Here is a 26,455-nt window from a genome sequence, read left to right as displayed (position 1 = left end):
TTCTACATAGGTCAGTGGTTCTATAGCAATTTCATCTCTTTTGTGCCAGAGCAACTTTCTTTGATAGTAAAATGCTCTTTTTTTCCTGTTGTTTTAGCTTCTGATCAAGAACAAAACATAAAAAAATTCTCCAAACTGTGCTGTGTTATAGCACTTCATATTATGTTACAGGAGCCAGAAAGGGGAATTTGACCCAAACACTTCATTAGTATAAAAGTGTAGTCTGGTTTTCATTTTATACACTTTAATTGTATTTGCTATAGTAGTCATTTCATTTAAGCTTTGTCCCAACAAATGTCAGTTGCACACAGATTTTTAGGGTCAATTTGTTCAAATAATTTCAAGTAAAGCAACAAGCAACAAAGTGTATTTCTGTCTTAGTGGTTGGTCAGGCAGCAAAGTAAAGCTACTTACCTTAGCTTTCACACTTCTACATGATTTTCATGTAAAAAATAGGTGAATTGTACACCTCTGTGGTTATTTTCCCCTTTGGGTGGGGATGGAACACCATACTCAACTTCAGTCCTCTGGAATGCCTTGTATAAACTCTTCCTAACCACTCTTATAAATGCAAATTTTATGCTATTATTCTCTGCTTCTGCCAGAGTGCTTCTGTTTGGAATATGAATTAAGTTCCTACTGACTGTACTCTTAGCTAAATCTAGGTTGAAAATAGCTGAGCACAAATTCCCATGAAGTATACGAATAAATATGAAAGAACAGAAGATGACTTTTCCTCTTCTGAGTTTATGTTTTAGTAATGTTCAAGTGCATAGAACTAGTCAGCACACAGTTTTAATCTAACTATGATTGTTAGTATGTAGTGCTCTTTTAAACATTGTAGGTTTTTTTTTAAAGAAAAGTGAAAAAATCTCAGAATGTTGGAAAATCTAACAGTTCTTGGAGGGAGCAGAAAAGATTTGTGTTTTTTCAAAGACACAGGAACTGATAGTAAGAGACTGCAAAGCTGTACTTGAAATGTAAATACATAACTTTTCTCTGAAATGCTGCAATGAGTGTGAAACAATGTGTCATTAATTAAAGAGCATGAATAGTCAAAACCAAGTAGAACTTATCTTTAGAGAAAATAAAGTGGGTCTGCTCTATAAAGTTGAGAACTATATCAGCACTATGGGCACTTGCTGTCCAACTTAAAGAGGTGAATTTATGGACCATATCAGTGTGTGAGTTATGGAACAAAAATTATTTGGAAAAACAGAGTACATGCATACTGTAGGAGATATATAACACTAAGAACTATTAGATACAATTGTGAGACTAGAAAAAACAGGTAAATATATTTCAGTACTTATTGCCTAGAAACACTACTATGTAATGGCTCTATCTTACAGAAACAGAGGAACCTCTTGCAAACATTGTGTGAATGATGAGGATGGTTCATTCTCACTGTCAGCCGTAGTTTTGGATCTCTCATAATGCAAAAACTTCAGTGCTGGTGTTTGTCCAGAAACAGTATTGTCAACAAACTAGATAGATGCATATTTTTCTCTCTCTTTTCCTTACTGATACAAATTTACTTCCTTTCTGATTCCTTTGTCCATTTCCCCCCTAGATTTTTTAGGAGGAAGGGGAGAAGATGTCTTGTGATATCCATAGTATTTTGAAGTTTTCCAGCTGATACTTGTCCATTTCACATGGAAGATCACATGGGATGGTCTACTTTTTCAACTCACTTCAGGACAAAACTTTTTTTTCCGCAATAAAATTCTGACCTCACCCTAAGGGTCATATTTACCACTGTTACATGTTGCGAGGGTAGACTTTCCTTTAGTTAAATTGGCAGAAGGTTAAATCTCTTCAAGTTTAGAATGACCTTGAAAAAAGCATGTCTGTATATCAAGTGCTTGATAATCAATTGGCTACTGCAGTGAGTATGTAGGTTACTTTGAATATAGCAGAAAATGCTACCCTGAAGTTTTCTACCCTATTCCCTGAAGGATAAAATAATAAAATAGCTGAAAAGGCTCAAAATACAGTAGAGGGAAATGGCTTATTTGGAATGTGGAGATGACCAAGCCAATTACCACAGTCTGAAAGCCAGATGCAGCAAAGCTTAAAGGTTATTATAATTGGTTACTAAACAAACAATACGAATGCCTGCATAGGTCCAGTATCCAGAGCTGTTAAGACATATTTTTATGTTGAGATACATTTTGGTGTCTCAAAATCACGCAACATATTTGTACCTCTCCCAGAATATACTTGTAGGAAAAATGAAATCCCAACAAAAAGAAAAAAAAAAAAAGCAACTTACCTTGATAAATTTGTAAAAATATTTGTAAAAATATTTGGCTAAATCTATGCACAAATTCAAAGTGGTCCTCTGTATAATCCTATATTTTTCCTCCCATTAACAACACTGTGCATTCTAGTCAGTCATGGGTCTGATGCCTCCCCAAAGGTCACAACTGTAGATGTCAAATTCTGCAAAAGGCATCTATAGTCCCTGGATATTCAAGGGAGAAGAAAAAACCCAGATGCTTCTAGAGTGTAAATGGTTTAAAGAACCTGTTGTTCTCTGGGATAGCCTAGGGTGAGTAGCTGACATGTGGACAGCTACTTCGTAAGCAGCTAATGTTGAATAAGATGAATCCTACCTGAGATACTTACCTGCAGAGAGGCTTCTATCTTCTTCCTCTTCTGATTTAAATCTACTGCTCACTGTATCTTGAAGGTATTTCAATACCTTCTTTCTTTTGTAACTTTTATCAGCCTTGATTTCTTTGTCCTTTCCCACTTGCCCTGTCCTCGTCTGTTATCTCTGGTTAGCTGGCTGTTCTCTGGGAGCAGAAGTGGCCTCTTCTGTATGTTCTCCTCCCTTAGCTGGAAAGTCCTCACTGACCTAAATTGTTGTTTCTGTGGAAAGCCAGCCCACTGTCAGCCATAGGAGAAGAGCAGCAGGCTAGTTGGTAAAGTCAGGTGGCATCACAGGTCTGGCATGGTAAGTTAAGAAGTAACCTATGCAGGACATACCTTTGCACACTCTTTTTTGAATTCTCTTGACCAACAAACTGTTGTTTTGATGTTTACCTATCTTGTGTAGGAAAGTGTATCGCTAATACAGAGGCCAAGTCAGACACTCTGATGGAGTATTTTTCAAGGGGTGTTACCTCGGAGTAGAGTCTGATGCATGGAACATCTTTCAAATTACTGGATGTACCTGGATGTTTGGCAAAGTGTTATGCTTTGATAAGACATTAATTTGCCTGGAGTAATACTCTGTCCCACTTGTGCCAGGGGCTTATTTGGAGGGAATTTTAAACCTTTCTCAGTGTGGCTACATACTGATTGTGGCTTTCTTCTGTCATCTGTGATTAACTGCTACTTTGACTGCAAATGTGCACTGAGCTGCAATCACAAATATCTGCCTTCATCACTGGGAGGTGAAAGGAGGGTGTTGCTCAAGGAGCTTTCCAGTGGACAGTTAATAGCTTATCAGCCATCGGTGAGACATTGAATATACTGTCCCAGCATAAAATTCGTTGCTGAGAAGAATTTCTAGATTGTCTTTTAAAGGCACATATCTCCCTTGGAGGTTTTCAGGTGTACAGGCTTTTCCACTCTGAATCTAAATCAGGCAGCTGCTTACCTTTGTCAGAGATTGACAAGACCTTCTGAGTTCTGTCTAAATATACTCCTGCACTGCAAAGGAATTTTTATCAGGGCCTGTCCTATTGTTTGGTTTACTTTTATACCTAACAGTCCTAAGGATTATATATTTTGTCACCGTTACGTGGAAATGATGAAATTACTTAGTCTGTGCTACAATGTAATAAATTACATCTTGCTTTCATAACTAGTTTTGGGAAGGAAGGGGATGTCTACTCTGGAGATTATTAGTCATTCTTCTGGAAGTGGATGATTGTGTTCTAAGAGACTTTTTTTCAAAAATTTGCTAGCCATGATTTGAGTGGCTTCAGCTATTGAAGATGATTGGTGGACAGATACGAAGATGCAGTAGAACCTGCTGTTCAGCATAGTTCTGTACTAACTCTTCAGTTAGAAACTTCCCTTCCCTTTTGTTAGCAAGATATAGAAACATCTCCGTTGGCAAACACTTTCCCTGGCTTACTTCACCAACCTTTTTCTGCTTCTTTTATCAAATACCTAGATAAGAACTGCATGTCCTTATGTAGCACTAGAATACCATCAATGCTTCGCTTCTCATTTTGTACTCATTATGAGTTGTAATGGGGTCTATTTATGTATGCAGGACTTTTTGCAAATTAACAAAATAGGTTGTATCTCATCACCTTCCTAATGTATATGGCTGGATGAGGATACCAACCATTTCTACAGTGAATTTTAAGCAAATACTGTTGCTTTAGCTACATTTTAAAAATTTGTTTCTTTTTCTAAGATTCTATGCACTATCACCTCTGGCTCTACTCTTCAATTTGCCTTAGTACAGTATCCCCACTCACATTTGAGGTGTTCAAATTGGCATTAACTCCGTAGGTATTGACACCAATGAAAACATTTGCATATGAAAATCGGTGCTTGGGGAGAGCAAGGCCTTCTGCTTCAGCATCAACTGGCACACCATAGCAGGATAACCAATGCGTATATATTTGCACTTTATTATTTATTCCTCATTTTCCTTTCCAGTTGTAGCAATATGGATTTTTATCTGAATGTGTCATGAAGATGTTTGCTTAATTGGTGACACACTGGTAATTTAGGCTTTGGAAGTACTTGGACACTCGATATTCCCTGGAATACACAAGCTAAATGCTGTGGATTCTATGGATAAATATAATGTCAAGGCAAAATAGCTCTAGAGTATTTAGAATTTTATATTTTAAACACATGTACATGTTTATATATTGCCGTAGACATATATAATATTACAGCTGTCAAACGTACATTCATTTCTAAACAGAAGTATGACTTGCAGGTCTCAACTATTTTTGAACCATAAAATGTATTGCATGGAATACAGTGTAATGAAAAACACTACAGATGATGAATGCATTTGTTAGAAGTACTTGATATTATATTAAAATGACTACTGCAAACTGTTATTCTCATTTAGTCTGACTTGTGATCTTCGCACGCTTGTATGTGAGATGATGTAAGAGACTGAGACATTGGATTAGGCTCCTCATGGACATGTCTTTTATTTGCTGTCTTCCTAGAAAAGAGTTAAGGAGTCAGCATATATTATGTGTGAATTTTTCTTTTAAGAGAATTTACATTGGTTTAAAAATAAAATAAAATAAAATAAAATAAAATAAAATAAAATAAAATAAAATAAAATAAAACAAAACAAAATAAAATCTCAGTAGGAGCTTGAGTTTTCCTAGTGTCTTGAAGTGGGACTAATTTATACTGCCAGGCTTTTCAGCTAATTGTGTTGTGATAAATTACCACACCTTTAATATAATAGTAGTGATTTGGTTGTACAGTAAATGTTAAATGCAAATCACCCACTGCTAATGTTTTGAAACTGTGTTCCATCAGAAGCTTTACTGAATTACAGCTATCAACCAATTCATAATTGCTAATGAGGGTTAAATTAAGGTTTGGAGAAGCATGTTCAAAAAGTTCATTCTGCCCATGCTATTACCTCTGCGTTTTGTAGCTACACCTTGTGATGGCCTAGAAAGTATTCTGCGGAGATGGAGGACGTGGTTAGGTACTAGCAAGGAACCGGGATATATCTCAAACCTAGCAGTTTCACACCACTCTTCTACCCTCCCTCTACCCATCTCTGAGATACCAGTAAACCACTGCTGTAATTTCTGTACGTTACAAATTCTGCGTAAATGGCTGAGTAATCAAACTTTGGAAAGGCTCCATAAATAACGAAAGGCTTAATGGCAAATACGGGACTTACATAAGAGAGAATACTTACGGGAATTTTTATGTTATGCTATTAGTCTGTCTTTAGTCTATTTTCACTTTTTTTAACTAATGTTTGGAAGCTGCTCTTGGCTTACTGAGCTGCTTTTGTTTTCTGATTGTTACATATGTTGTATCTGTTGCCTTGGTTGGACACTCTCAATCAAATTGTTATGCTTACATTCGCAGATTACAAGGAGAGAAAGGTCTTTAGTCCTCAGGTATCGTAGTGACCACAGAAGCAATGCTTCTTCCAGTATTTAATTTAAGGAATTAATGTAGAACCTACTACTCCCAGCTTATATGATACATCCCTCACTGGGATTCTGAAAACAGACTTCTTCCCTTCATTGCTAGGTTCTCAGACCAACTCACCTGCAATACTTGTGGTATATAAAGACACACTTTAACCCCCAGGAATAGAGATGGACTTGGTTAGTAGAGTAGGTGCTTATAAATTTTTAAATGTAACCTTAAAAAGTGCATAAAATATTAGTGCCTGGGGTACTATAACTCTGCATCATCTTGCCGTACCTCCATCTGTATATACTTATTTTCACAGCAACTGGCTGTAAGGAAACATTCAGAGACATCTGCAGTGCTAAAAGCAGAGTGATAGCCCAGGAGACTGCTCCCTCAAAATATGAAATGCTTCCCTATAAATATTAATCCATTGATAGTACAAATTGCCAAAATATTTCCAGTCCAACAGCAGCTGTTTGGGGAATTTATTCTGTCTTTTAGCAGGCAAAATGAAAGAAATGCAAGATAATATTGTTTATCTGCATATTTTTATATCGATTTTAATTATACTTTAATACTATGACATTTTGAATAACCTTTACTAAATGTAATTTTTGACTTTTCTGAACAGCGGGTAGTGTCTTTATTGTTACTAATAACAAAACTATAATTTAGTCATTTCCTTTCCTTACTATGTCATTTGAGTATTTTCATTTCCTTCACATTACAAAAGATGTAGGCAGATATTATTTTACTGGATGGAGAAATGGGGACTTATGATTTATTTTCACTCACTGAGGCAGTTGGTACTAAACTTAGTTCTCAAATTGATAGTTTTAGCTGTCTGGTATTGTATATTAATGCAATCACTTCCCTGTCCTACTCAGGTAGTTTTAAGAGTAAAATGACTGAAATCATGTACATATTGCAAACTTGAGAGTTTTGTCTTATTTTTTCATGTTGTGAATAAAGAGTACATTGCTACCCACCTAAATTTCTGGCTAGCTGGTGTAAGTCAGAACAAAATGCTAGCTATCTTCAAACTTGCTAGTGTGATTTTAAGTGGCTTTGGCTTCCTCCATTTGGGTCCAGTACAGGGGACAAGCTGAGATGAACTGCACATTTAGAGTGCAGATTTCTCAAATTCCATTAAAACCCTTCTTGATAGTCTTTGTGGGAGAATGTAGGTCCAAAAGCAATGAGCCATTTAAAATGCCTATATTTAGAAAGCCTGCAGTCTTCTCCTGTGAAAAGTCTTGTTAATTTTTACTTCTTTTCATGATTTTTAGTATATCTCTGAAAATGTTAATTGTCACCTGGATGTATTCATGGCACAGTGTATAACTTCAAATAGTAATGTCCAATCTGCTCTCTTGCTTTCCTCCTCCCTGCTCCCAAACACTGGATTCATTATTTGATCTTTTGAGTAACTTCTGTGTGCTCATGTTTAGCTTTTTTTTTACATATCAGTATATCTATATATTTAAAAACACCCAAATCATAGAATAATTTAGGTTGGAAGGGAACTACAGAGGTTGTCTTGTCCAACCCCATGCTCAAAGTGGGCAGGTCAGATCAGGTTGCTCAGGGCCCTTTCCAGTCAAGTCTTTAACACCTCCACAGATGGTGGTTCCATAACCTCTCTGGGCCCCTTTCCCAGTATTTGACCACCCTCAAGGTTAAAAAACTTTTCTTTGTATCTAGTCATAATTCCCCATGTTCCAGCTTCAGTCCTTTGTTTTTTATCCTATTGCTGTGCACCACCAAGATGAATTTGGTTCTGTCTTCTGATCAGGTTAGTTATAGACAGTGTAGAAGTCTCTCTCTGAGCCTTCTCTTCTTAAGGGTGAAGAGACCCAGCTGTCTCAACCTCCCCTTGAATCTCATGTGCTTCAGCCTCTGACTGTCTCAGGGACCTCCGCTGGGTTTACTCCAGTGTACCAATACCTTTCTTGCACTGGGAACCCCCAAAATGGACACAGTTCTCCAGATGTGGCTCCACAAGAGCTGAATAGAGAGGAAGGAAAACATCCCTGCAGCTGCTGGCTGTATTCACACTAATAGTGTTACACATTATTAGCATCTAGCTAACTAGCTATATTTATTTGAAGTGACTACAGTCTAAAATAAAAACCTAATTTCTCCAGTAGAGGAGTTTGAAGGTTTCAAGGAAAGGAGACAATGTATTATTTGTTCATCTTTGCAAGAAGAGCTTCCAAAATACATGCTTCAGTCAAATTATTTGTAGGTAACCCTTAAAAACTTGTATCTTTTGTCAATTTAGTGTCTTTATCATGTCCCTGGAACTGCAGTAATAACTAATGTCAGCAGTAGGTTTCTTAGGCTACAGAATTATAATTCCACTGAGATCATGAACCAGCCATATTGTGGAACTGTTCTGACCATATCTAGTCTTGGGACAAAAAACCCTGTAATTTGTGATCTTTGCATGTACAGTGGAATCACAGAATCATAGACTGGTTTGGGTTGGAAAGAACGTCAAAGGTCATCTAGTTCCAACCCCCCTGCCATGGGCAGGGACACCCTCCACTAGACCAGGTTGCCCAAAGCCCCATCCTACCTGGCCTTGAACACTTCCAGGGAGGGGGCATCCACAGCTTCTCTGGGCAACCTGTTCCAGTGCCTCACCACCCTCATAGTGAAGAATTTCTTCATCATAGGTGCACTCAAAAACCACCAAAACATTCCACACTAAATTAGACACAGTTAAAACAATTTTATCTCAGATTTGCAAGGTTGTGTCAGGAAACAAAAAATTGTGGAGAGCATGTTCTCATCCAGTACACTGTGGTCAAGTGATTTTGTTCCATGAAAGTACAGTGACTAACTTTAAACATTTCTATCAGATTTTCCAAAGCATACCCATATATTGCGTCATGTTCTTTGTTATCATTGCATGTTTAGTGTAATTTAAGAATATATTTCTTTTGTGCATTGAGCAAAAATTTTGTTTCGGTGAGTTCTTTCAATTGTACTAAATTAAATTCTGTCTGGAAAAATATTTTCTCTAGATTGTGAATATCAAGAAGTGATTTCTAAGTGTTTTAAGAGCTTTTAAGATTAAACAATTGCACAGATGCATGCATCAAGCTACTTCTGTCCCCAGGGAGCACACCAGTGTTCCAGTTGCAGTAGTAGCACTGCTACAGTTCTACCTCATACTAGCAGAACAGCAAAAGACTAGCTATTCACCACAAACACTATATTGAAGCTAGTATTATTTTCTTTATGTGAATAGTCTACTGTTAGGCGTTGCTTTTTTCATGGAGTTGTTGATTATTTTGAATTTTTCAGTATAGACTATTATATGAGCCTTTTCACCCTACAGATTACTCAGAAGCTATTTTCTGTGACTGTTCTTGATTTGTTATTCATGCTGGGATTGCTCAGCTAAGTCATATAGTTTTAGTTTGTTTTGTAACTGGATGACTCCTAAACACATCAAGAGCTTCTAAGTAAGCAATGTGAATAATTTTGCCTGGATACTAATGTGAAGTTTTGTATAAGCCTTCACAGTCACTTAATGCTTTCCCTGATCTTCTGTACATATGTGAGCACTCCCAGGAAACTGCTGGTTGCAAACGGCTAAGAAGCATATCTGCACTTTCTCAAGGGTTGGATGCAGCCAGGATGTGACTTGAGTGACGCCTGTATGGTGGTACAGTGGCTGCCTTGTCATCTGACCTGGAAGATGTGGCGTGCCAGGCAGTGTGGGTGGCGAGAAGAGTGCCGTGGCTTCTTGTTAAATTTCTTCTGGGTCGTCCTGAAGAGTGCTGAGGATTATCCTTTTGTTATTGCATTGTTGCCTTACTTCAAAGGGGGAGTCCTTCTTTCCATTCAGCTTCAGATCCCTAAGGCTTGCTACTGTGCAGTTTGGGTTATAAACTACACAAATGATTATGCTGTTCTCTTCATAATTCTGTTAATTTTCCTGTACAGATTCAGTGAACTTACACTATTTAAACAGAGGATTTTTTTAAAAAACATTCTTTGAAGACCAAAAAAGCCCATCTGTGAAGAGTGTGGTTGATAATTCATATGCATCATGTGGATTTTCTCTCATATATTTGCATAGTCTACTCTCAAAGATATCTTGTGAATTATAATACCACATAAAATAGTATATATCTATTTTGATGGTCTCTTAGTTGACATTTTAGCTTATTCATAAGCTATAGCTGTGGAAAAAAGAATGAAAAGCTGCATAGAAATGCCTCTATTTAAAATATAAATATATCTACTTTTGAACTAAATGAATCAATTTACAAATATGGGTGGGTGCATCCTGTAAATGAAAAGGAAAAAAAATACCATTTTTCACAGCTGTAGAGTATTTGCCCATAAGAGGTGAAATCTTTACACTAAGTTACAATCTATGCTGACTTAAAAGATAACTTGACCAAGCTAACTGGCAGGTGTCTTTCCAAGATGTTTTTTCTTAAAATTAATTTAATTAAGTTGAATCCTTGGCATCTTTTAGAATCAGGGCTGATTCTGACTGAAAAATTAGTATGGTACAAAGTTACCATTAATAGTAGTGTTGGTGAACTCTGCTTATTTAAAGCTTAGCTCTTTTTTTTTTTCTTACTTATTATAGACATGTGTGGTATCTTGATTAACGTAGAAGTACCTCCTGGTATCCAGCCACATGGCTTAACCATTTCATAAACCTATAAAGCTCAGTCTTAAAAGTAGTGAAATGTTTTTCTCCTGTAAGTCCTACTGGTACTTTGGTTCAGAACCTTTTCTGGTGGTCAAGTATGTGGACACAGAAGCGTTTTCATACCCGATGAACAATAAAAAAAATTATTAAACATACATTCCAGGTTGATGATTATGGTCCATTGTTAAATCATGTAACTGCCTAGGGCTAAAGCTATATACAGTGACTTACCCAAGCAGTCTCATAATTGCTAGAACATTTGCACGAAGATATCAGTGCTTCTGTATATATACTTGATAGTGGAATTATAATACCTCAAGTAGTGGGTTCAGTTCTTGTTATTAAACTTAGCTGATACACTTAGAGCTTAATCCATGTGCCCAACAATTGGACTATATCTTGCACCTTTTATGTTTTTCAAAGCATGATATTTAAATGTTTATCTGTTCTTCAGTGGTGTCCGTTACTATCTGACTCTCTGGACTTCTTATTTTGTGTTCCATTACTCATATTTGCTGAAATTTACCTATTTGGTCAGACCACTTTTTATGGTATTGTCCCTACCTAAGAAAAAATGCTGTTTTAATTCTTTTTTGACTGAACATACAGGACACCCAGGTGTCTTTTATTTGTGCCAACTTTCCCTCTGCCACGAGATGAGGCAGGAAAGCTGAAGCCTTCTTTCTTCTCTTCAGAGAAGCTGCGAGCTAGAACACCTGGCGAGAGCGGATGAAAAGCTGTCTTGCCAGACTTGTTACAGTGGGAACTTCTGGTTTTTGGAACTAAATTTATTAATGCAGAGGCCATAATATTCCTCAAAGAAAATGATGCAGATCAATCTTCCCACGTACATTATTAGTCTAAGTTGCTTGATTACTGCCAAACCCTAATCTCAGTCAAGAGCCAATAACGAGCTCTTCGGCTTACAGAAATTCAAGGCTGCCTCTGCATCCAAGTCCTTAAGCTGTCCAGTCCAACTAAGTTGCCCTTTTCGAGATCTTGAACCTTGGTTATGTGCTTCTGCTAATATTAGATTTAATTGGCTTACATGCTTGGTATGATGAACTCCAGTGACTATAGAGGTAACCTACATGCTGAACTTAGGCTAGGCATTCAAACTGCACTGTATTTCAGTCTACTGGTATAATCAATGTTTTCGTCACTAATACTTTACTTCCTCATGAAGAAGTGAAGTCCAGCATTATACTCACTGAAAATATTTTATGCATTGTTGTTTCCACAGTTATGCATTATCCTGTGTATTAGAAACAGGAGGCGAATGTCATGTGTTCCTCCCAGCCTCCTCCCCCAACATATAACACCTGAGATTCAAGCAAATACAAAAGGTTCCCAGAGGACGACACAGGGGAGAAGAAACGAAATGTAGACATTGCATATTACTTCCATTAATGTATACACTGTGCTTCCTGAAAGCATTTGAACTTAAAAATGATTTTGTTGTGTTAAAGTGGGCAGAGAAAGTAGATAAAAGGTGATCCTTTTCAGGGGCTGCTTGCTTTACTAAGTGCCTGGTGGTCTCTACAGAGCTAACAGTGAATACTTGCAATGCCTCTAAGCTATTCTGTGAATAAATTCAGGACGTGTAATATTTTGCATGATTCGTATCGCAATGAAATGATAAGAAAATCCATATCCACAATGGATTAATAAATTTGCTTTAATTCACTCTACACTAAATTCCCATCTTTAATTGTTTCCCGAAAAAAGTCATCATTATTTTCTGGGAGGCCATTTTCCATCTTTTCAGTGATTCCATTAGAAAATCAATATAATTAGAGGATATCTGCAATATCCTCTAGTTTCTGAGATATTTTCACCCCATTCAAACTTAATAAGAAGTTTTGATATTACTTTTGTATGAACTTATAAGGACAGTTAGTCCACATTAAATTTGTAAGGGGCTTTTACATGGAAATGAACTTTGCATACATGAATGAGGTTAAGGGTATATTAAATGCTGAAATTAGCAGAGGTAATGGGTACCTTTTGTTAAAAAGTGTAGGTCAACAGGGTGTTATGTTAACGAGCTTCCTAGATTTGGTATTACCCAGCTGCTGTTCTACACTGCTTTTCACACCTTCAGCATAAAGGTCCATTGCTGTTCTTTGGATTCATACTAACTAGGTGTCCTCCAGCACCCCCTTTTACAGGCTAGTAGATGGCTACAGTTGAGTCCTCTTCCAGCTCTTGGTTCCTGGGGTTAAGAACATCGTGCTGCAGTTTGCATTACTGCATTACATGGGTGTAGAGTGCCCTGAGCCCCTGCCTGGGGCTGGGGAACTGATTGTTGCTGGTGTCTCCTGAGCTTTGAACCAAAGGGTCAGGAAGCCTTTGAGCTTAATCATCACAATAAGGATGTATTTGAAGTCAGTGCTAAAAAGATGCAGTTCCAGATGAAGGTAAGGAAATCTATACTTTCTTTTATTACAGAGAATGGGCTATGACCTTGCTCAGAAGTAACATCAATTTGCATTTTATTGTGCATAACACCGGATGAATGGAGCCACCAAGGACTTCAGTAGTAGCCAGGGCATCAGTGAGAAATAACACTCTTTTCAACAAAAGAAACCCAAGACCTCTTGAAAGAAAACATCTACACCTAGTCCAAAACTTTTAGATACCCTAAATTAAATTTTATCACACAGAATTCATATCAAGTGTTTTCATAAGTGTCTACTAAATACCACCACAGTGTTTGAACATTACCTAGTGGCTGTTTTGCTGACTGCACCCATGATCAAATGGCTTGGTAAGAGGAATCTTCCCTCTTTCCCACTTGACATCTGCCACAATTCCCTTTCTTACTTCACATGCTTCTAATCATGATGCTTTGCTGCTATTCTTGAAATAATCCTGTATTTCTTCCTCCCCTCACTTCCAGTTGTTGTTTCTTTCAACCGCCTGCTGCAGGAAACTTTCCTTGTGCCTCACATCTGAGGGGCAGCCTGGCACTACCTGTCATCTCTATTTTGACATGTCAGATTTAAACAATATAAACCACATATTAAATCCTGTGATGAGCAAGTAGAGCTTAAAACTAATTTGTCCAATGCACTGCTAGGAGATAGAGCTTTCACATGTTATCAGATACAGTTTATAATACAATCTGAAATGTATTTTGAAGGATTTTCATCATTCCTTATGAAGAGACAGATTCACAGTGTTCTACCCAGACATTTCTTCCTGTCATCAAAAATAGCATTCAAACAGTAAATAAACTGAATAGGATACACATGAAAATGCATCGAGGTAGTAAGGCAGCAGTAATGTGAACCAGAGGATGCTCTGAACCCCTAAGGCTGCAAATAATTATTATAAAACTCCATTTCTTTCACAGCAGACTTCCTGCAGGAGACACAAAATAGATTTTAAGATAGAGTGAGTGCTCTCTTTTGGATCAATGGGACCAGGCAAAGCTGCTTTGTTATTTTGTTTAAGTTTGTCCTTTAATCCTTCAACTGCTTGGGGGGTGGGGGGTGGGGGGGTGTGCATTCTGGTGAATAATATTAATTCACCTCCTGTTGAGCTTTCCTTTGGTTTCCTAAGCAGATACTTCCTCTGTTTTTTGGTCACGGGGATCAGTGACGCATCATCCAAAGGAAAAGCAGCCATTAAATGCGTGTGCAATTCTTAACATTTTTCCTGTCAACCGTCCTGTTTCTAACTTTGCCTTTGTTTTTTCTAAAAATCACAACATGAGATGCAAAGTAAAACCGTATCGCTAACACCCTGGATAATTCACTTACTTTCCTTGCTTGGCCACTCTCTCAGCCTCTCTAAGATGTGGCACACCATGACTCTCTGCAGCAGCGCGCTGTGGAGAAGAAAGCCTGACCATGCCATTCGTGCAGATTACTGGTTCTGGGAGAAGACTTACATTTATGCCAACTCAGAATTCATCTGAAATATTTTTTCTGCCCTAAAAATAGGCAAACACCAGCTATTACTTGTTACTTTTCCCTTCTTTACCTGAGCCTCAAGGACAGAAATTTGATCAACTCCCTGATGCCTGGAAAATCTGAGGGGAAACAAAAGGCAAAAGCTGTATATTTGGAGAATATGTCTTCCTGTGGTCAAATGAGTGAAGACAGGTCGACAATAGAGGAGATTTCCCAGTTCTGAAACACATTAAAGTCTGAGTAGAGACCTTACCTTAACAAACTTCCTCCTCTGGGACGACACAGCATCTGAGAGGTTCCCGTGTTTCACTTCCTAAAAAGTCTACCACCAAAGAGCAGCAGCTTATACCAAGAAGTCTTAGCCACACCTCCTCTCCCCTGCTGACTCTTATGTTAAAAGAGGATATATCTCATTAGCTGTGTCATAACAGTCGGAAGACATCTTCTGCCTAAACCTCAGCAGCTGAACTTATGTTGTGGGGGAGGTATACTCTGCACCAGACCCCTGCTCCCATCAAGTCAAGTGGAAGACCTACTGAAGCTTACCATCGCTGTCATCCTGGCATGCACCTGGGTTTCCTTCCAAAGAAATTGGGAACCATGAAGGCAGGATGTGTAACCAGATCTCATCTTCTTGTGCAATTATAATATGGCCAGTGTGAATTGTTAGGGACCAGATGGTGGAGTGCACCATGGATGATAACAACCTTCAGTGGACTCACATTAGGTGAAGTTTTCTTACTTATTTTGATTTCATGCTGTGTTTACCACAGCATCCGTCATAGCATAAGGCAGAGATTGCTCAGAAGCCTCTAGTTCCAGACATGAATGGAATGCTGAATAAGTACATGCTCCTGAATACACTTTCTACCATGATATTTAGGCAGTTCTGTAATACAGTCCAGTTGACTAACAAATAGCCTCATCAGCCATCACAGAAGAGCTCTGGAGGGCTGCAGAATGTAAGCTCCATTAGTATTCACCATTGTCCTGGAATTAACTCACCCTGGATATTATTTCATCTCATACATAATAATTCACTCTGAGTTAATCTATGTGATCAGCCCAGGCTCAATTAAAAAGAAAAAAAAAAAAAGCCCCTTTCCATTTTTGGTATCCCGGACTGGCACAGGGAATACGGTTCCATAAATGGTCTGAGTCAGATCAGGAGCTGCTTTTAGCCTATACCGAGTATACCTTTTCATGTCTTCGTCAGGAATGTTGCAGTAATCTCTCTGCCAAGAACAAACTCGTTATCTTTTTGCTAGCAGCAAAGGAGATGTGTCCATTGCCAACTAAAAGCCATTTTCCCAGATGGTTAGGAAAGCTCTCATATGAAATACTGATATCACAGCAGATGGGTGATGTCCATGGATAACTCCAGACTTAGACCTGCTGTCATGCTAAAATGCAGCTACCTCTCATGGTTAGCCAAGACTACATAAATTCCCTCACTCAAGGCTTCTTTTATGTACCTAGAAATTATGTTATATCTAGAGCAGCTGAAGTTCCTCTGCAGGTAACTAATACTTTTCCTGGTTTCCCTCCTTCTGTTGCAGTGAACAAATGCTGCAAGGTCTAGTCCTGGTCTGGGGCTGGACTTCCATGCTGAAAAGGTGTTACATACTTCTCCCCAAACCATCTCTCACTCACAGCAATCAGGAATACAGTGCATTGTATTTATGTTGGTTAAGAAGCATAATTTTCAAACCTCTACCAATCACTGTAGACTAAAAAGATATTTCAGTAGCACTATATGCAAAGCACTAGCAGCTAGACTCCTGAGCCTGAGTTTTTGTTGGTTGTGAGAGGCTTCTTACATTTATCTTGCAAAACGCTGTGGTGCAAAAACGCATATCCTGAAAAATGCAGTTCCCAAGGGAACGGGACTGGGATACCCATTCACGGTGCTGATTGCTCACCACAATGAAAGCAATCATATTTACTGAAGTCTGGTCATGTGGGCAGGTTTTTTCCAGAACATTTGATATGTTAGTATTCGAATCACAGGTTGCTGTGGGACCACCTGAGTCTTATGCTTGTAGCTCAACTGGTTTGGGAATTACTTGGTTTTTTCTACATCAAGTTTCTCCATCCTCTCAACAGGTGATAGGAAGCAGGTAGAAGAAACTGTGTGTATATGTTCATGCATATGTCGGAGTGCACAAAAATGTCTTTTGAATTGCTTTCTGTATAAAGAACTCATAAAAAGAACTATAAGGATTTACTTACTACAATATGAAAAGCTCTTTCTCCTAATAAACTGGCTGATTTAGGAATAATAATGTTGTTTTAGATAATTTTGTGTAGAACAAACTTGATTTATTCCCTGTTTCAGCAGCAAATACAGTGTACTGTTGTCACTGATTTCCTTTGTCATAGCATGTTAACCAGTATTATACAGTAAGCAAAATAATCCCATATCTAAAAAGCTTTTTCACTGTGAAATGCTGAAATTCAGCTGCTTGGGAAGCATGTCTTAAAAATCTCCACCAATTTCCACAGTTCTTGTGGTACACTAAACTTTGGCTTTCTATTCCTTTTTACTTCCCTTCATCATCTTCTCTCTGGTAACAGAAGAACTGCTCTTTACGTTTCATTGCTACTAAATTTTATCATTAGACAAAAGCACTTTAAAAAACCCCCAAAGAGCACTACAAATATGATCATGTGTACAAGAATAAAACCAAGGAGTCTTTGAGAAATTTAAATTTGCAGCAGCTTTAAAGAGAGCCAGTTTCTCAAGAGAGTACAAGAAGCTGATCTTGGTTCTAGAGAGCCTGGACAATCCAGTGGCTCCAGCAAGCTGTTCTCAGTCAGTGCAAGGTATTAGTATTGACACTCCTAAAAATAAACAAAGAATGAAAAGCATGACTCTGAATCACTGTTTTGAGTGAGGCAATCTAGGTTTAGCAAGTCTAGCTAGCATGCCTGTAAACCCAGCTGATTTTGTAACGGGTGGGATAAGACTATCATCTGCATTGTGATTTGACAAATCATATTCACATCAAATCATATTCACATCATGCATAGTATTTTCTGAGTCTGTAAGGTTTTTTTATCTGTTGGCTTAGTATTTATTATTTAATTTAACCTTTCAAGTAAAATGTTCCACCATTCAGATGTAGTTTACCTTGAAAGTGTTATCTGATCTCTGATCTTGTGTTTCCGTAGCTGCTGCACTCTTTCCTAGGACTCTGACATCTGTTAAAACTAAGCTGGGACAAGGTGCCTGTGGACTCGATGGAGAGCATGCTGAAAGGGTGAATTTCTTTTCCCCATAGCTAGGCTTCACTCAAACTAAAAAAAAAAAAAAAAACCAACTATAAAGCTGCCGTTACCAATTTTAATGATGCAGATAAAGAAATGGTCTATTAAAGACAAGGCATTCATCTGTTGAGAGAAACCTTGAGCTGCAAAATGTGAAAAGCCCTGGAAAGAAAATCTAACAAAATAAAGACGAAGAACTCATCTAACATTGTGACAGAATAGGAAAGGTCAGGCTTAAATTCAAAGATAAGGAAAAGGACAAGCCTCACAGGTAAAGGAGAGAGAGAAAAAAGACAGGCTTAAAGCTAGGGGGAAAAATACGTAAAGAGCACACAACTAGAAAGCTCAACAAACACTGGACAGAATGATCCCCTAGTCGGCTAAAGATGTGGATAATTACTCCTTTCTTCAAAATGATGGGCTCATTAGTTGGCGTACGCTGTGATGAAAGCTGCCAACCACCAGAATAAGCGAGGAATCAGGATCTAAAATTCTTCTTGAAACTCTGATGCCTGCCTGCATTTAAAGTTAGTGAGGAAGATGTGGCTGTGAGTATGAAGGGGTGTATCTGAATCTGGGAGAGATGAGATCTCGCTCTTTTCAGGGCTAATAACAACAGCTGCTGGACTGAACGCTTCTCTGGGGCCATGTCTGTTTCTGTGCGCCACATTCCTGCTTGTTCTGCAGTATGGCTACCTCTCTTTAAAATGTCTGATGTGCCTTTATTAGTTAACACAGAGATGTGTGTAAATTGCTGCAATTGCCTTCTGCTCTATCGTCTGCTGCTGTATTTACTGCTGTGTCAGCAGTACCGTAGTACTGCTGAGCGTAAATTTGCAGTAATCCAAATCCCTGATGATAAATTGGGTACGGCTATTTGGAAATTGGGAGAAAAAGAAATAAGGATGTCAAGTCTTCATAAAAAGACATCCAGATCTCTAGTTTTTCCTCAAAAATAGCAGTAATCCCAAGTGAGTCCCATATGCTGCAGTGGGCTTTGTTTTGATTATTTGTTTGCACCCTTTTTGTAATGCAGTGTCAATATTTCTGTCAATCCCAATGATAATTAGAAAGGAATGGTTACTGATGCTATGCTGAAACAAGACGTGCCTGTTTATTAGGACAAATGGCAAAGGCAATGGATCTCCCGCTTCATGTGCACTGAGGGAAAGCCATTACTTCTGCTCTTCACTTTGTGTCTGAGGAAATCAGATAGAGTCAGGCTTTAGGAACAAAGCTTGTTGCACAATTATCTATCCTCATGCTTAATTATAACACTTGCAGTTGGACTTGTTTTATCCTTCACCTGTATAGGTAACTACCAAAATAATTTGCTATAGGTTTTCCTCTTCTCTAGTAATTTTTTTTCAGTAGCAATAGTTTGCAGGTCTGACACGTCTGTAAATCAGAGTTGTCTACTGACAGAGGAGAGGGAAATGACCTGAGAGATTTTCAATCATTTTGAGAGGGGTCTTCTCTGACTACAGAATAGTATTTCAGCCTGTGCCACTGACCTGCTATGCACAGCTGAATATACTAACGGGGGATTAATTAACTTGCACGAACTAAAATGTCTGCATACACACTACTTCAGGTAGTATATTGTTTAAGCTGGAGAATGTTCTGTAATTTGCCTGAACACAAAGCTGGGTATAGGCATGTTTTCAAACTCTTGCTCAGATAAGAGAGCAGCCTGGAAGCTGGCTAGACGTTTTGCTTATCTTGTTCTTTGGTATATTTCATGAAAATAAATCTATTTGCTAAGCAAATGGCAAGTGTTTGCTTTTCCATTTAATAGGTTTTTCTTTTCTTACTATATCTGATCGGAGGGGTAGAAAAGGTGAGGAAGGGTTTTATAGTGTTGTTTTTTGGTTGTGGATTTGGGGTTTTTTTAATTTTATTTTTATTTTTTTTTAAATATGACTTCTTGCATCATTAGTGTAAAAATGAAAGCATCAAATCATCATGTGTTATACCACAGCCCTTGGCAGCCGTACTCCAGTGGCAAAGCTCCTGTTCCACGTGTCAGTGAAAGCCCTCACACCTTGCCGCCTGCCGTAGTCCTAAACGCTGCGTGGCTGGGCACCTTACATGATGCACGGGAAGAGGTAGCTCAAGCTGGGGAGGGGTGGGGGGAGGAGGTGCTGCCTAAATTGCTCAGGGAAGATATAAAAAGGAGAGGGGTTAAAAAACCAAGAGCTGACCTTTGCACAGAGGTCACCTAGTGTTGGGGTGACAGATATAAAATCTTTCCATTAGGCATTCATAGTTAGCGCTGTGCTTCTCGATCTCATTTTTGAGAACACGAGGGTGCTCAAGGTCAGTGATAGAATAACCAACAATACAGTCATTCATCACTGACCTGGGGCAGGAGGAGACTTGAGCTCTGTTCACTTAGTCTTCCTAATCTTTTTAGGTCCCTGAAGCTCTTCGACATGCTCATAGTAAGTGGCCAGATCTCAAAGCTCAAGCCAGACTGTCTTGTAATCATAAATGTCAGCCACACTTCTGTAATTGAACTATCCTATCAACAGTCTTCTCTCCACCTTGTCCATCCTTATAAGTGATCCAAATTCCTAGCTTTTCTTCCCAGGATTTTCCTGAACTCTGGAAGTTGTGCCCTGCCTGTCATTAGTTTTAGATGATAAGGAAATACTTTTTCATAGGTTCAGCTACTCAAAGCGGATTTCCAAAAGGCAAAGGTGATCTTTTCCTGCCTTATTTCTATTGATGAACCCAAGAAAACTTTGACAGCTAACAGCAGTTTGTTCTTTGTTAGCATTACCCTCACATACGAGTTCATGGAAGATGACTTGGGAACTTGGGACCTTGCTGCTCAGAAAACTTCCCATCTTGGATTTTGGAGGCAGACCACGTGCTTTGATATTCATATGGCCCACAGGAGGGAGAGTAATATTTCCCAGAAGCTTGATTGATGGAGATGTCAGTGACCAACTGAGCTCAACACAGGTCTCTGTGTGCTCCCAAGGGACAAGGCTGTAGCTCACATTAGGAATCAGCTGTCTTGTAAGTGCGCTTCCATGCATGATATAGTCATATGATTCAAATTGAAACATAAGGTAGTTGAAAATTAAAGCTCAAGAAATGCATCATAGGTTCACACATACAAAGTGTTCAGCTCATTCAGAGGAAGAGGTAGGTGTCTTAGGCAAATGTCTGAAGCTCAGGCAACCATGTGTTCTGAAGTGTCTCTCAATCTTTTGTTCTAGAGTGTCTTAGTTTCATTTTGTTTATAGGCAGTTTTACCGGTGGATTCAAGAGAGGTCTGCATGGACTCTATACCAGCCAGATGTGAGCTGGTTTTGAATCAGAAACTCTGCAGACATGTAGCTTGTCTTGCTGAGTTTTGGTTAATAATCTTGGCATAGTTCAGAGTGTGCTATGATTGCCTGCAAAAGTGTGTGTAGATGTACTGAAAATATGAGAGAAAGCTATAATAGGACTGTATGAGTTTAGATCTTTCAAGTGAGGATTTAATTCTACTTTTATTCAAAGTAGGAATCTTCAAGAGAGGGAAAGGAAGGGAGAGACACCTTGTATGTATATGAATGTCCTAATGACAACAGTACTTTGTGAGTGGGGTTTTCAGTCTAGTTTTCCCATACTCTAGTTTGGTACTCTACCAAGGGCAATATCTGCGTGTGTTGTGCCTTTCATTGTCTTTTACACTGGACCTTAGGCAAACTCTGAAACTGTTCATAGGTCTGCAGGTTTAGAAATAGGAAAGTAAGATTATTCTCTTCTTTGGTTTCTGTTGAAATAAATGAAGTTTATTCTTAATGTGGCAGTAACATAAGATGAAGGACTTCATAATCAGAATTCAAAGGCTGGTTTTGATTATTTAAGATTTTTTGGAGTCTGTGTTAACTTAGGGCTGAGATTGACTCTTGAACCCAAACTCCATATCCTGATCATCTGTGTCCTGGTTTCAGCTGAGACAGAGTCAGTTTTCTTTCTAGTAGCAGGTATAGTGCTGTGTTTTGGATTTAGTATGAGAATAATGTTGATAAGACACTGATGTGTTTAGTTGTTGCTGGGTAGTTGTAGTGCCTACACTAAGTCAAGGACTTTTCAGCTTCTCATGCCCTGCCAGGTGCACAAGGAGCTGGGAGAGCACAGCCAGGAGAGCTGGCCCAGACTGGCCAGAGGGATATTCCCTGCCATAGAACATCATGCTCTGGATAGAACTGGGGAAGCTGCTGGGAGGCGGGATCGCTGCTCAGAAACAGACTTGTTTTATTTTCCTTTCGCATGCAGTGAGCATTTGCATTTGTGCATCACTTGTATTATTGCTATTATTGTTATTGTTGTTATTATTGTTATTACTATTATTGCTATTATTGCTATTATTCTTCTTCTCTTCCTTTGTTATCCTATTATATTGTCTTTATCTCAACCCATGAGATTTTTTTTCCATTCTCCTGCCCATCCCCCTGGGGACGGGATGGGTGAGCAAACAGCTGTGTGGTGCTCAGTTACCGGCTGGGGTTAAACCACAGCAATCTGTCTTGCCTCGATCTTGGCTTTTGCACTTCTGCTCACATCTGAATTATTAAGACTGTTGGCAGCCCTCTCTCTCACACAGGCAAGGAGATAGACTCCAATCCTAGTAACGCTCTGAAGGCATTTGAGATGCACCTGTTGTTCTTAGATGGAGAGGAGGAGGTAGGATAGGATTCACTATAATAAATAAATATCCCCTCTTCCCCCTCTCTACTGTTCATTACTGAGGAGGTTAAACTCTTATCTGTTTAACCTTGCATCTCATAAACTCAATTATACTCTTATTGTGTTGCCTAGAGGCCTCCAGAAAGCCCTCTGGTGTTCTGTGATCCATAATAATTATGAAGGCAGTGGTAAAGAAATAGGCCAACAGGTTCAACAGGCCAAACTACTTTGCAGCGTTCTTTCACAGGCTATAGGTTTTGTTTGTCAACTGCCTGACCGTCAAATTCCTGCTGGTGTGAAAGATCGAAAGGTGCAGGGCAGAAGTTGCAGGGGACTGTATTATTTGTTTGCCCAGAGAGCCGTGTAAGAGAGCAGCACATTAACACATACAAACACAAACACATACACACACACAAAACAAAAGAAAAAAAAGGGAAATTTGCCATCTTATAGAAAAGAGACAAGTGATGAAAAGAACTGCTCACCACCAGAAGTGAAGGAGTGGGAGGACACAACAAAGAAAACATCTTATTTGCTATTCTCATTTAAAGGTGAGAGAAACATCAAGAGAGCAGCTGACTGGAAAGATATCCACAATCATCCTCAGCAAGCTTAGCTGAACATTTGAAAAAGAGGTATTTTGAAAATCCTCCTCTGTCATCTCTTTTTCCTTTTTTATTAACTAAACGAGGGAACTGGAATTATCTTCAGCCACTTTCATTATTTTGTTATGAGTTCTGTAAGTGTTTTAATACAGGAGAAAGAAACAAATTTTATGTAAATACTGGTTGCTAATGATGCTATCAAGAGACTGGGAAGCAGGAGAAGGGAGGAGTTGATAAACCAGAGAGGCTAATTGAAAGTGCTGTGCAAAGCTGGTTTGAGACATGGCTCCTGGCTGAGGAGACTGTTGTGTTCCTGCAGGTCACCTAGGCAATGAATATATCTGAATATTTGATTAAAGGCTAGTGTACTGCAGTAAGATGTGAGGAATAATGCACCTAAGAGATGATGACGAAATAGACCAAAGCCTTCTAGCGACTGGGCTCAATAAAATTCATGGCTGAGGAAAATATACCTGGAGAACTAAGCAGCTCTCTTTGTGTCAACCAGGTGATGTCGAGACATTCTTTGCTGTCAGACACAGGAGGTCTGTGGTGTACCTTGTCTTGTTCTTCCTCCACAGGAGTTCCTTCAAGCCCTACCCTCCTACCACATTTTACCATTTTCTCCATAGTTTTTTTCCTTTACACGAATGTGGCTCATCAACCGTGCTGATACTCTCTGAGGCCCCAAACTAGAATAAGCCTGGAGCAGAGGAGCATCTGAACAGATAATGGGAAATCTTACCGAGGCGTGCTTATTTAGGCACACAAACTGTGTCTACCTAGAGCAAGGGAACTATGGAATTAGAGAATATTTCAGAGATTAGGGACATGCTGTGTAAAAGCTGAAGTAATATTTGGGAATTGTTCTAAGTGTTGTACTTCATTGGCAGTAGATGCACAAAATGACCGTGAACTACTTAGTTTCATACTATGAAATGGGACTTTACTATCTACCAAAAATAAGTCTTTCATAAATATTAATATGGAGTCAAAATGTGAGAAATGAGGAAGCTGAAAGAGATTGAAAGGGTTCCTGTTCCTAGATAGATATTTCTATTTTGGTATAGAGATGCTGACTGAAACCTAGTTTCTGCAGAACAAATGGATTATCTGGCGGTTGAAACGGCAAGATTTTTTTTCTGGTTTATTACATTGCTAATGTGTAAAGAAGAAAAGACATTGAGAGAGCTCAGACTGAAGTTACCCCAGTGTTATTGGTTACCCCAGTGGGACTGGATGTTTTCATGTATCAGTTGTCAGTAACACACATTGTCCTGGCATCAACCATGAACAAATGGAAAGAATGATCAGCTTTGAAGAGTATGGAGTTAAAGCAAAAGGTATTAAGAGAGAGAGAAACTCCAGTGCAAATCTACATGAATAAGATAGATGAGGTAGATTACATATTTATATATACATTGAATAAAGTTTTATCTAAACAACTGCCATGACTGAACTAATTAGAAGTAACTCATCTGAGTAAATTGAAAATGGAATTAGCTAAATAGAAAAGTACTAATGCCATCAAAACCCAGCCCATGTTAAAGAAAGTTGCAGCTGAATTTCTAGAACAAATTGTGCTGATATCAGACATAGAAAGGTGATAAAAACAGTGGCTGTGCTAAGTGATTTTTTTTTTTCCCACTTGCTCATGGCTGTCAGGTCTTTGTCAGTAGAACCAGTACTGCTCAGCAGGTTCTATTAGTCGAAGATATCTTGAAAAATGGTCTAAACAAAGTCTCTGTACCATTGTCTGTATCAGAGGTAGTATTTTCCTCTCTACCAGTATTATTATTTGCTGTTCGGTCACCGGTGCTATGCTTTTAAGTGGGGAAAGATGGATAGAGTGACTGTATTTGAGAAGTTGCTGGTATCTCTGTTTGGTGCATTGTAAATGGGATTTGTTTTCACACATATACCAGTTCTGAAATGAGAGGGTCAAACAGGATTAATGTAGTTTTTTCTAGTTTATATCTGGTTTCTAGGAACTAATTCAAGTCCCAGAACAGAATCTGCTAATGCACATGAACCCTGTTCCCAAGAAAAGTTTAGCCTATGTGCCTCAGCAAGCTGCTGGGTTTTCTTATCCAAATCCGTGCACAGTTGGGTCCTGCTATTTAGCAGGATGGTGAGGACTGCTGTTTTCAGTTAACCTCTTTGACTTTCCTCTGAAACAGACTAGAAACGTTCTCACAGTTGGTTAGAGCAAAGAGATGGTGTGAGGAGCTGTTCCTTACCCAACCTCAAGTATCTCACCTCAGGTTTCTTGTGTTGCCCGTCAGCGTTCTTGCGCACCACCTGGTAGCCCGTGTTTGTACTCTCCTGCAATACCCACGGTCCCTCTCACCATTGCATCCCAGCAGATCCCAGTCTGTGACCTGGGGTGGGAAGCAGCCCTGGCTTGGAGGGTTGTCAGTAGCTGATGATGGTGACATGACAATGTCACCCAAAAGGCTTCTACACCTAAACCGACCCAACCATAAAGAGTTGTCCCCAAGCCCAGCTTTGATTTGCATGCTAATGTGGCTTTTGAGGCTATGTGAACAGTGACACTTAGTGGCAACTGCCAGAACTATACCTTCAGGAGTGGAGGCCGTGTTTGATGCAAGAAGTAAACTGTGAAGTTGTAACATATCTAATTGGCTAACAGATTTAATTAATCAGGAAGGTCAACTGTAGCCATTCAGCTTGGCTTCCCAGTGGATTCATTTATGTGCCAGTTAAACTCTGTCAGAAATGGGAAAAAATGAAGGAAAAGAGAATGCTGATTTCTGCGTCTGAGTCACGTTCATTACTATAGGTGATAGTGTTTGCATGTGTAAATGCCCTTCTCTCTGTACTGCACATTAAAATTATTAATCATGAAATCCTGGTACAGGGACCAGGTTCAATACTTCTAAATCCTTTTAAGTTCTGTCTTTGCTATATGCTAGTCTTATTAGTTTTTGTTGCTGGCTTTCACCTGCCCTTTTCCATCCTTTATAGGTAGTGGTTTTATTGGTTACTTAATCTCTAGATAAGATAATAGTTGGACAAATGTATTTGACTAACTTGCATTTATGAAAATGGAAGGGCAGACTTTCTACATGCCATCTTCCATTCTTCCTCTGAAGACTTGTATTTTTCTTTTCCCCCTTTCTTGTTTACTTTTCCCATTGCTTCCTGCTTTGCATTGC

General features: G+C 38.8%; 1 protein-coding gene across 4 annotated transcripts in view; it reads left to right on the top strand.

Moving 5' to 3' along the window:
- The window catches only part of GABRG3 (gamma-aminobutyric acid type A receptor subunit gamma3), a 345,623-nt gene that overhangs the window by 118,140 nt on the left and 201,028 nt on the right, over positions 1-26,455 (top strand). Inside the window, exon 1 of one of the 4 annotated variants that reach the window (XM_054812988.1) lies at positions 16,782-16,832. The exons of the other annotated variants lie outside the window; for them this stretch is intronic. The gene's annotated coding sequence lies outside the window, so the exon portion shown is untranslated. Of the gene's footprint in view, positions 1-16,781; positions 16,833-26,455 lie in introns of those variants that run through there. 4 annotated transcript variants of the gene reach the window in all.

This window comes from Grus americana, chromosome 1 (assembly GCF_028858705.1).
Source record: "Grus americana isolate bGruAme1 chromosome 1, bGruAme1.mat, whole genome shotgun sequence".
Taxonomy (NCBI): domain Eukaryota; kingdom Metazoa; phylum Chordata; class Aves; order Gruiformes; family Gruidae; genus Grus; species Grus americana.
This window is presented reverse-complemented; position numbering and strand designations above follow the sequence as displayed.